Source organism: Mustelus asterias, chromosome 17 (assembly GCF_964213995.1).
Source record: "Mustelus asterias chromosome 17, sMusAst1.hap1.1, whole genome shotgun sequence".
NCBI classification, from domain to species: domain Eukaryota; kingdom Metazoa; phylum Chordata; class Chondrichthyes; order Carcharhiniformes; family Triakidae; genus Mustelus; species Mustelus asterias.
In genome coordinates, this window is record NC_135817.1 from 14,856,979 (window position 1) to 14,867,660 (window position 10,682).

The 10,682-nt window shown below is 45.1% G+C and overlaps 1 non-coding gene across 1 annotated transcript; it reads right to left on the reverse strand.

Annotated features, from left to right (window-relative positions):
* Nucleotides 1-1,084: 1,084 nt before the first annotated feature.
* trnav-uac (transfer RNA valine (anticodon UAC)) lies at nt 1,085-1,157 on the reverse strand. The gene has a single exon. It is a non-coding gene; the product is annotated as a tRNA-Val (tRNA).
* Nucleotides 1,158-10,682: the final 9,525 nt, after the last annotated feature.

Below are 10,682 nucleotides of genomic sequence, written 5' to 3' on the forward strand. Positions count from 1 at the left end.
ATTCAGCTCCTCGAGCCTGCTCTGCCATTTAATAAGATCATGGCTGATCTGATTGTCACCTCAAATCTGCATCCCATCTACCCCTGATAACCTATCACCCCCTCACTTACCAAGAATCTATCCACACCTGTGGCCTTGTTCCTTGGCCCACAGCCTTTCCTGTGAGTATTAAGGCCTGCACGTCTGCTTCACAAGTAGTGTGGCAAAATATAAATAATAATATAAAATGTAACATAAAAGTAAGGGAAGAGTGGATAACTTTAAAGATGCACGTGGTTTAATCCTCTGCTACCTTTTCAATCTACTTCATCTTTAGCAACGCCATCTTAGAAATATTATCCCTTGTCCAGATTAGACAAATAGCTTCCCAACCACAGAGTCGGGTGTATGCAGTCATAGAATTTTCAGCACAGAAAGAGGCCATTTGGCCCATTGTATCTGCTCCGGTCAACAACTACCTATCTATTCTAACCCCATTTTCCAGCACTTGGGCCATAGCTTTGTATGCTACTGCATTTCAAGTGATTATCTAAATGCTTCTTGGGGATTCTTCGGAATAAGGATTTCTTGGGGCCAGGTGTTGCATCCTTTTATGGACAGAAATGTGACCAGGTACTGGCTACCCGGGGTTTGGGGGGTGCGGGGGGTTGAGATTTGAGACATTCAGAGAGTGAAAAGGCAGAGGGAGAACAACCAACCAGACAAGAAATAACCAAGAACAGGGTTTGTCCCCAGAATCTGCTCCCCCTGTCAGTAATCATTGGATTGGTAGTTGAATAAATGTAACCTCTGCACATGAGGAATTTCTGCAGCATATTAAGTTGGTTAAAGTAATGCTGACAGATAAATTTCTCTCAGTCACCAGCCCCTCAATGACTGATAACCGTTACAATCTCATCCAGGAATAATGAAACTCTCTCTCCATATTTTCCTTCCATCTGCTGCAGTTGAGACTTGCAGCATTAAAAAATACTAGAGGAATAATCCACTGCTGACATTTAAAGGTGTCAGATTGACATTAACTGAGTAACCAGTTTGGGATAACGATGGTGAAGTGTTTAAAATGAGAGCAGAAAAAAAAACCTGGTTCCACTGGGGCTCGAACCCAGGACCTTCTGCGTGTAAAGCAGACGTGATAACCACTACACTATGGAACCAGAGGCGAGCGAGAGCAGGACAACACAGCACATAGCGTTTAACAAGCATGCGCAGTCTGATCTTCCTTATTCAACATGGCTGCCGGTCCTCCCGGCAAGCGCCCTCTGCAGGTCCGGAGGAGTATAATAACCCTGCCAGTTCAGGGAGAAGGGAGGGAGGTTGCGACTTACAGAGTCCGAGGCCTAGTATAACTTTATATTTATATAGCATCTCAGAAGCTTTTGGAAGCAGAATTAGACACCAATGAATTTAGATGCAAGTCTCGTTATGCTTTCCTTCCATAATTTCACACTTTTGCTCTGAATTCCATCTTTTAAACATTTGTTCATGGGATGTGGATGTCATTGGCAAGGCCAGCATTTAATGCCCATCCCTTATTGCCCTTGAGAATCATAGAATCTTTATAGTACAGAAGGAGACCATTGGCCCATTGAGCCTCCAACGACCACAATGCCACTCATGCCCTGTCTCCATAACCCCTTGTATTTACCCTGATCATCCCCCTGCCACGAAGGTGCAATTTAGCATGACCAATCAACCTAACCTGCACATCTTTGGACTGTGGGAGGAAACCGGAGCACTTGGTGGAAACCCACGCAGAAATGGGGAGAACATGAAAACTCCAAATAGACAGTCACCCGAGGGCAGAATTGAATATAGGTCCCTGGAGCTGTGAGGCAGCAGTGCTAAGAAGGTGGTGGTGAGCTGCCTTCTTGAACTGCTGCAGTCCATGTGGTGTAGGTACACCTACAGTGCTGTTAGGGAGGGAGTTCCAGGATTTTGACCCAGCGACAGTGAAGGAACAGTGATATATTTCCAAGTTGGGTTGGTGAGTGACTTGGAGGAGAATCACCAGGTGGTGGTGTTTCATATGTCATCTTTTCCCAACTCATAGAATCTCTGCGGTATAGAAAGAGGCCATTCAGCCCATCAAGTCTGTACTGACCTCAATGCCACCCAGGCCCTATTCCCGTAACTACCCTGTTAAAAGCCCTGACACTAGGGTCAATTTAGCATGGCCAATCCACCTAGCATGCACAACTTTGGACTGGGGGAGGAAACTGGAGCATCCCGCAGACATGGAGAGAAAGTGCAAACAGACAGTGACCAAGGCTGGAATTGAACCTGGGTCCCTGGCGCTGTGAGGCAACAGTGCTAACCACTGTGCCACCAAAACCAAATGTATCACCAACGAGTAACTGCCCATTTCTCTGTCTCTATTTGCAACTTATAGCTCCTTATGTGAGTTTGTTTCTTATTTTGTTCTAAAACTTTCCTTTGAAGCACCTTGGGATGTTTAATTATATTAATGGTGCTATATAAATACAAATATTGTTGGGCAGATGAACAAATGCTTTTCAAAGAGGTGGCTTTTATGGAGTGTCCGAATGGAAGAAAGTGAGTTTCAGAGGACATACCTGGGCAATTTTACATATTGCTGGGGTAGATGCCAGTGTTGTAGCTGTACCGGAACAGCTTGGCTTGGGGTGCAGCAAGTTCTGCAGCACAAGTCTTCAGTACTATTACCAGGATATTATCTGTGCCCATAGCCTTTGCAGTATCCAATGCCGTCAGCCATTTCTTGATATCATGTGGAGTGAACCAAATTGGCTGAAGACTGATATCTGCGACGCTGGGGACCCCTGGAGAAGGGTGAGATGGATCATCCATTATGTTATGAATCTATTCCATTTAGCATGGTGAAGTGCCACACAACAACAATGGAACGTATGGTCAGTATTAAAATAGGACTTTGTCTTCACAAGCACTTGCGGTGATCACTGCCATTGATACTGTCAAAGACCAATGCATTGCAAAAGGTAGAATTAGAGAATGTGGTTAAGTATGTTTTTTGCTCTTGTTGGTTCCCTCATCATCTGCTGCCATCTAGCAACTATATCCTTTAGGTCTGTGGTGGTACTACTGAGCCACTCTTGGTTATGGACACTGAAGTCTCCACCCAGAGTACATTCTGTGCCTTTGCCACCCTCAGTTCTTCCTCCAAGTGGTGTTCAACATGGAGGAGTACAGATTCATCAGCTGAGGAGAGATGGTATGTGGTAATCAGCAGGAGGTTTCGTTGCCCATGTTTGACCTGGTGCTATGAGACTTCATGGGGTCCAGAGTCAATGTTGAGTGCTCCCAGGGCAGCTCTCTCCTGACTGTATACCACTGTGCCATCATAGGGATGGTGATGGTTTTGTCTGGGATATTGTCTGTAAAGTAATAATAGGAAACAAAGCAATGGCAGAGGAACTGAATAGTTACTTTGCATCAGTCTTCATGGTGGAAGACACCAGTGGGATGCCAGAGCTCCAGGAGAGTCAGGGGCGCAGGTGAATGTAGTGGCCATCACTAAGGAGAAGGTTCTGGGGAAACTGAAAGGTCTGAAGGTGAATAAATCACCTGGACCGGCTGGACCACACCCCAGGGTTCTAAAAGAGATAGCTGAGGAAATTGTGGAAGCATTGGTGGTGATCTTTCAGGAATCACTGGAGGCAGAGAGGGTACCAGAGGATTGGAAAGTAGCAAATGTAACACCACTGTTTAAGAAGGGAGGGAGGCAGCAGACAGGAAATTATAGAAAACATAGAAACACTACAGTGCAGAAGGAGGCCATTCAGCCCATCGAGTCTGCACCGACCACAATCCCACCCAGGCCCTACCCCCACATATTTACCCGCTAATCCCTCTAACCTACACATCTCAGGACTCTAAGGGGCAATTTTTAACCTGGCCAATCAACCTAACCCACACATCTTTGGACTGTGGGAGGAAACCGGAGCACCCGGAGGAAACCCACGCAGACACAAGGAGAATGTGCAAACTCCACACAGACAGTGACCCAAGCCGGGAATCGAACCCAGGACCCTGGAGCTGTGAAGCAGCAGTGCTAACCACTGTGCTACCGTGCCGGTTAGCCTGACTTCATCATTGGCAAGATTTTAGAGTCCATTATTAAAGATGAGATTGCAGAGTACTTGGAAGTGCATGATAAAGTAGGACTGAGTCAGCACGGCTTTGTCAAGGGGAGGTTATGTCTGACAAATCTTTAGAGTTCTTTGAGGAGGTAACAAGGAAGTTAGATAAAGGAGAACCAGTGGACGTGATTTATTTAGATTTTCAGAAGGCCTTTGACAAGGTGCTGCATAGGAGACTGTTAAATAAGTTAAGTGCCCATGGTTTTAAGGGTAAGATCCTTAAGCATGGATAGAGGATTGGCTGACTGGCAGAAGGCAGAGAGTGGGGATAAAGGGGTTTTTCAGGTTGGCAGCCAGTGACTAGTGGTGTGTCGCAGGGGTCAGTGCTGGGGCCACGACTTTTCACAATATACATTAGTGATTTGGAGGAAGGAACTGAAGGCACTGTTGCTATGTTTGCAGATGATATAAAGATATGTAGAGGGACAGGTAGTATTGTGGAAGCAGGGGGGCTGCAGAAGGACTTGGACAGGCCGGGAGAGTGGGCAAAGAAGTGGCAGATGGAATACAATGTGGAAAAGTGTGAGGTTATGAACTTTGGAAGGAGGAATGGAGGCATAGACTATTTTCTAAATGGGAAAATGCTTAGGAAATCAGAAACACAAAAGGACTTGGGAGTCATTGTTCAAGATTCTCTTAAGGTTAACGTGCTGTTCAGTTGGCAGTTGGGAAGGCAAATGCAATGTTAGCATTCATGCCAAGAGGGCTAGAATACAAGAGCAGAGATGTACTTCTGAGGCTGTATAAGGCTCTGATCAGACCCCATTTGGAGTATTGTGAGCAGTTTTGGGCCCTGTATCTATGGAAGGATGTGCTGACCTTGGAAAGGGTCCAGAGGCGGTTCACAAGAATGATCACTAGAATGAAGAGTTTCTCGTATAAGGAATGGTTGAGGACTACGTCTGTACTCGTTGGAGTTTAGAAGGATGAGGGGAATCTTATTGAAACTTACCGGATACTGCGAGGCCTGAATAGAGCGGACATGGAGAGGATGTTTCCACTGTTAGGAAAAACTAGAACCAGAGGGCACAACCTCAGGCTAAAGGGACGATCCTTTAAAACAGAAATGAGGAGGAATTTGTTCAGCCAGAGAGTGGTGAATCTGTGGAACTCTTTGCCGCAGAAGGCTGTGGAGGACAGGTCATTGAGTGTCTTTAAGACAGAGATATGACTATGGCCACGAGGTTACAGGTTGTAGTTGGATACAATCCTGTTGTCGCTGATGACCCAGAGTACCTCATGAAGGCCCACTTTTGAGTTGGGACTCATTTTCACAAATTGGCTCTCTAGACCATTTTAGAGGCAGTTAAGAGTCAGCCACATTGGTGTGGTTTCTGGAGTCACCCTGAAGGGACATTAGTGAACCAGATGGGGTTTTTAATGATATTCAGTGAACGTTTGACCATTACTAGGATTTGATCTCATTCGCTGCTGAATTTTATTGATTAATTACGATGGGGGAATTTGAACCTGTGGATCCCAGGTCACACTGGTGCCACCAGATGCGGAAGAGGGCGGGAAAGGAGGAGGACCTCCTCGTGAACCTGCTGCTTGGCCTAGCAAAGCTTGCCATAAACAGGTCCAGGCACGGGCGACCGAGGGGGTCGTCCGACTTGACTGTCTGCCCCTCGACCGCAGCTATATTCGCGGCCGGGTATCCCTGGAGAGGGAGCATACGGTGTCCAAGGGCACCATTAATGCCTTCCATGCCCACTGGGCACCGCAGGGACTGGGGTGCATTATTGACCCCTTTAATCACATTTTGATTTGATGTTTTAAATTTCCTTTCCACTTTGTCCTTTGTTTCAGGCGGTTCCCCTCCTTTTGGGAGCTTTTAATTTGTCCCTTTGTTAATTTGATTTAGTTTATTCGGTTGGCCAAAAAGATTGGTCCCACTGGTGCAGTGACATTACTATGCCACTGCCTCCCCCTTGGTGCACAGCCTTTTAAGCTATAGCCACACAATTAACATATTATTTCCAGGATTCCCGACTAATTAGCATCAGCGGGCCACCATGAGACAGTTTCAACTCCAGTGTAAGGAATGTCCCAGAAATGTAATTTGGAGGACTTTGAAATCAGTCATTGAACCCTGGAATGGTTACATCATAGATGAAGGCCTTTCGACCTGTTCTGTCAGTGATGGTTCTTTGCAAGACAACTCAGCTAGTCCCATTCCCGCCCCACCCTTTCACCATAGTCCCGAAGGGGTTTTCTTTCCAGCTTGCTTACCTAATTCCCTTTCGAAAGCCTCGATTGATTCTGCCTCCACCACTCTCCCAGGCGGTACGTTCCAGATCCTAAGCACTCACAGTGTGAAAATAATTTTCCCTATGATTTTGAATATCAAATCTCCCCTCAATATTCTCTTCCCTAAGGAGAATAATTCCAGCACTTCCAATCTGCTCACATAACTGGAGTTCTTTATTCCTGGAACTGTTCTCGTGAATCTTTTCTGCACTCTCTCTAATGCCTTCACACCTTTCCTAAAATGCGGCGCCCAGTACTGGGCTCAGTCCTCAAGCTGAGATCAAACCAATGTTTTCTAAAGGTTCAGAATACATTTCTTGCTTTTGTTAAGTTGTTAATGGTTTTATTATTGAGATAATATAGCTATTTATGAAGGTTATTCATGAATGCCAACCTTCTCACCCTTGTCCCTCGCCTGAGGTGTGGTGATCCTCAGGTTAATTCACCGCCAGTCACTACCTATAGTCACCTGGGACTATGGTGACTTTAATATAGCCATTATTATTAATAATAATACCATAAGCTTTATTAATCACTGTCTTAACCTGATTTGACACCTTCAGTGATTTATGCACATATAAACCCAGGGCTCTCTGCTCCTGCACCCTCTTTAGAATTGTATCCTTTATTTTATATTGGCTGGAATTCTCTGACCTTGTCCAAGGCTGGGATTCTCCAGTCCCACTGCCGTGAATGGAGTTTTGGCTGAGCGCCAAATTCTCTGTTCTCACTGACAGACCCGGTGGTGGGGCGAACGAGATCGGAGAATCCCACCCATTGTCTCTCCATGGTTGTCCTACCAAATTATAGACATTTCTTTATTCTGAACTTTATCCAGTCCCTGTTGGCGCATTGCAACAACAGTCAATATTCTTTTGAAGTTCTACATTATCATCCTCACAGTTCACACTGTTTCCAAGTTGGAAACCAAAGAAAAGGAAGAGAATGCAGTCAAGCAGGCTGAACATCTCCCAAGGTTCAGTGATGACCCCCCCCACATCCCCCTGCCCCCGCTCTGTTGCTGAGGGCTATGAGGATCTCTTCAGATGCCAGCATTGCTGCTCCCCCCACCCTATACACCAGCATTGCCCTCGCCTATCAGCTGAGTGACCCATGCTGAGATGGTGCAGTCTCAACTGGGGCCATCATTGCACACATCCTCTTGAGGGTATTGTAGGAGGACATCTGAACTGCCCTCTAAAATCTCAGCAGCATCCACCTTGCATGTTGCTGCCATTGGGCTTGTCATTCTTGACATCTTGAATAGGTTAAAGCACTTATAGATAGTCAGTTATAGATAATATTTGTAAGAGATGCTTATCTTGTCATGTTTACAGTTTTTGATGTAGTGATTGCACTGATCGATAGCATTGGGCCAATGTTTATTCCTCAATCATCGCAAAGATAGATTGCCTATTCATTAACACATTGATTATTCTGGGACCTTCCCATTCGCTGCCACGTTCCTGACCATGTCTATACTGCCTCTTGTTTCTAACCAATATCTTCAAGATCTCCTCTCTGGAATAAATTGCATCTGTTCTAGTGATTAGATTCAAACATTCCTTCTTTCTGAATCTTTCCCAGTGGATGGAAGCTGCAAATTGGGCGACGTGGTGGTACAGTAGTTAGCACTGCTGCCCCACAGGGGAACCAGGGACCCAGCTTTGATTCCGGCCTTGGGTGACTGTGTGGAGTTTGCATGGGTCTCCTCTGGGTGCTCCAGTTCAAAGAAGTGCAAGTTAGGTGGATTGGCTAAATTACCCCTTAGTGTACAAAGATGTATAGGTTGTGTGGATTAGCCATAGTGAATACACAGAGTTTTGGGGATAGGGTGGGGGTCCGGATTGGATACTCCTTTGGAGAGTCGGTGCAGATTCAATGAGCTGAATGGGCTCCTTCTGCATTGTAGGGGTCCTGAGTTTCCTGGAAGTGTGTGACGGAAACCCATTGACCAGCTGAGGATTAAAATGCAGATGCTAACAGGATTTTGATTTTACTAAAAACCTGCACACAGAGAGGAATATATCTGCAGATTTATTGTGGGTCAGTGCACTTACAAAGCAATGCTTTTTTCTAACTCTGCAGAATCATTGGGCAGGATTATCCGATGTTCGTCCCGCCACCACTGCCATTGAGAACAGACAAGAATATCAACACTCAGCCAAATCTCCATTCGTAACCGGAGAATCCCAGCCACGGGTGAGGTTGGAGGATTCCAGCCATAATGTTTATTATTTTATCTTATTTTATCATCAATTAAAAAAGCTTGAATTAGATTGTCTTGGTTTTGCACAAATGATTGACTTGATTTTCTGGTTTGAAGGTATTGGTTTGATTTCTATCGAAGTAATTGGTATAATTAAACTTGGGTTTATCCATATTCTATTGCATGACAGACCATATTTATTCATGGATGTGCTTTGTAAAATTGATAGGGTGGAACAGTTCAAAGCGTTCCCTTTCAAGCTGCAGTAGATTGTGAACAAACCCAGTTCAGAATACCTTCCTATTTAAGAGATGCGAGGCCTGAATTGGCTTTCATTAAAGGCTGTATAGAATTTAATTTAAACTTGCTTTCTGTTACCATGGTAACTCATTTCTCGTCAGACATATCAAGTGGAAAATGCCATTGTAAAATGCGATGGGTGAGGCTATTTGTTTTTACATAATTTCCACTTCTTTTTGTGAACCTATTCTTGTTTGCTGGCCTTTCATGAAGCCTTTTTCCCATTTTATTTTTAATCTCAGGAGAGGTTCAGGATGAATTCCAATTTGATTATTCCAATTCTGTGGCTGCTATGAATGATGGATGACGCATGAATCAAATTACGTTTTCTATGCAAGGTAGTTGACCCAAAACACTAACTCTGTTTCTCTTTCTCCACCGATGCTGTCTGACCTATTGAGTATTTCCAGCATTTTAGAAACATCTCACTTTATAGCAGGACAAAGAACAACAAAGAACAAAGAACAGTACAGCACAGGAAACAGGCCCTTCGGCCCTCCAAGCCTGTGCCGCTCCTTGGTCCAACTAGACCAATCGTTTGTATCCCTCCATTCCCAGGCTGCTCATGTGACTATCCAGGTAAGTCTTAAACGATGTCAGCGTGTCTGCCTCCACCACCCTACTTGGCAGCGCATTCCAGGCCCCCACCACCCTCTGTGTAAAAAACGTCCCTATAATATCTGAGTTATACTTCACCCCTCTCACCTTGAGCCCGTGACCCCTCGTGATCGTCACCTCCGACCTGGGAAAAAGCTTCCCACCGTTCACCCTATCTATCCCCTTCATAATCTTGTATACCTCTATTTGATCTCCCCTCATTCTCCATCTTTCCAGGGAGAACAACCCCAGTTTACCCAATCTCTCCTCATAGCTAAGACCCTCCATACCAGGCAACATCCTGGTAAACCTTCTCTGCACGCTCTCTAACGCCTCCACGTCCTTCTGGTAGTGCGGCGACCAGAACTGGACGCAGTACTCCAAATGTGGCCTAACCAGCTTTCTATACAGCTGCAACATCAGACTCCAGCTTTTATACTCTATACCCTGTCCTATAAAGGCAAGCATACTATATGCCTTCTTCGCCACCTTCTCCACCTGTGTTGCCACCTTCAAGGATTTGTGGACTTGCACACCGTTCGGCCCTTCAAGACAGCTCCGCCATCCAATAAGGTCAAGACTATCTGGTTCTTGTCTCAACTCCACTTTCCTATCTTCTCCCAAAACCCTTGACTCCCTTGTCGATCAGAAATCTGTCTCAGCCTTTAATATCATCAATGGCCCAGCCTCCATTGCTTGCTGGGATGGGAATTCCAGACTAATGACTCTCGGAAAGAAAAGAAAATCTCTTCATCCCCATCTTAAAAGGTAGATCTTTTATTTTTAAACTGTGTCACTTAGTTCTAGTCTCTCCCACAAGTGGAAATATGCTCCCTATATCCACGCTACCAAGCTCCCGCAGGATTGTATATGTTCCAATAAGATCACCTCTCATCCTTCTAAACTCCAATGGCTACAGGCCTCACTTAGAACAGTGCAACGACTTTTAGAAATCCACGCATTGCTGTTGTTTACAAATGCAACATTAATATCCATTGGGATTTTGAGAAGGCCAGTACTAGGTGCACCCTTCAGCCTTGCCCCCCTGCCTCCACAGATAACTGCCAAAAATGAATATTGTGCATTAGTATGATCAAAAATGTTGCATTTATAATGATAGATTTATTTTACATGAAAGAACATAATGTTACGTAGAACCATAGACCCCGTACAGTGCAGAAGGAGGC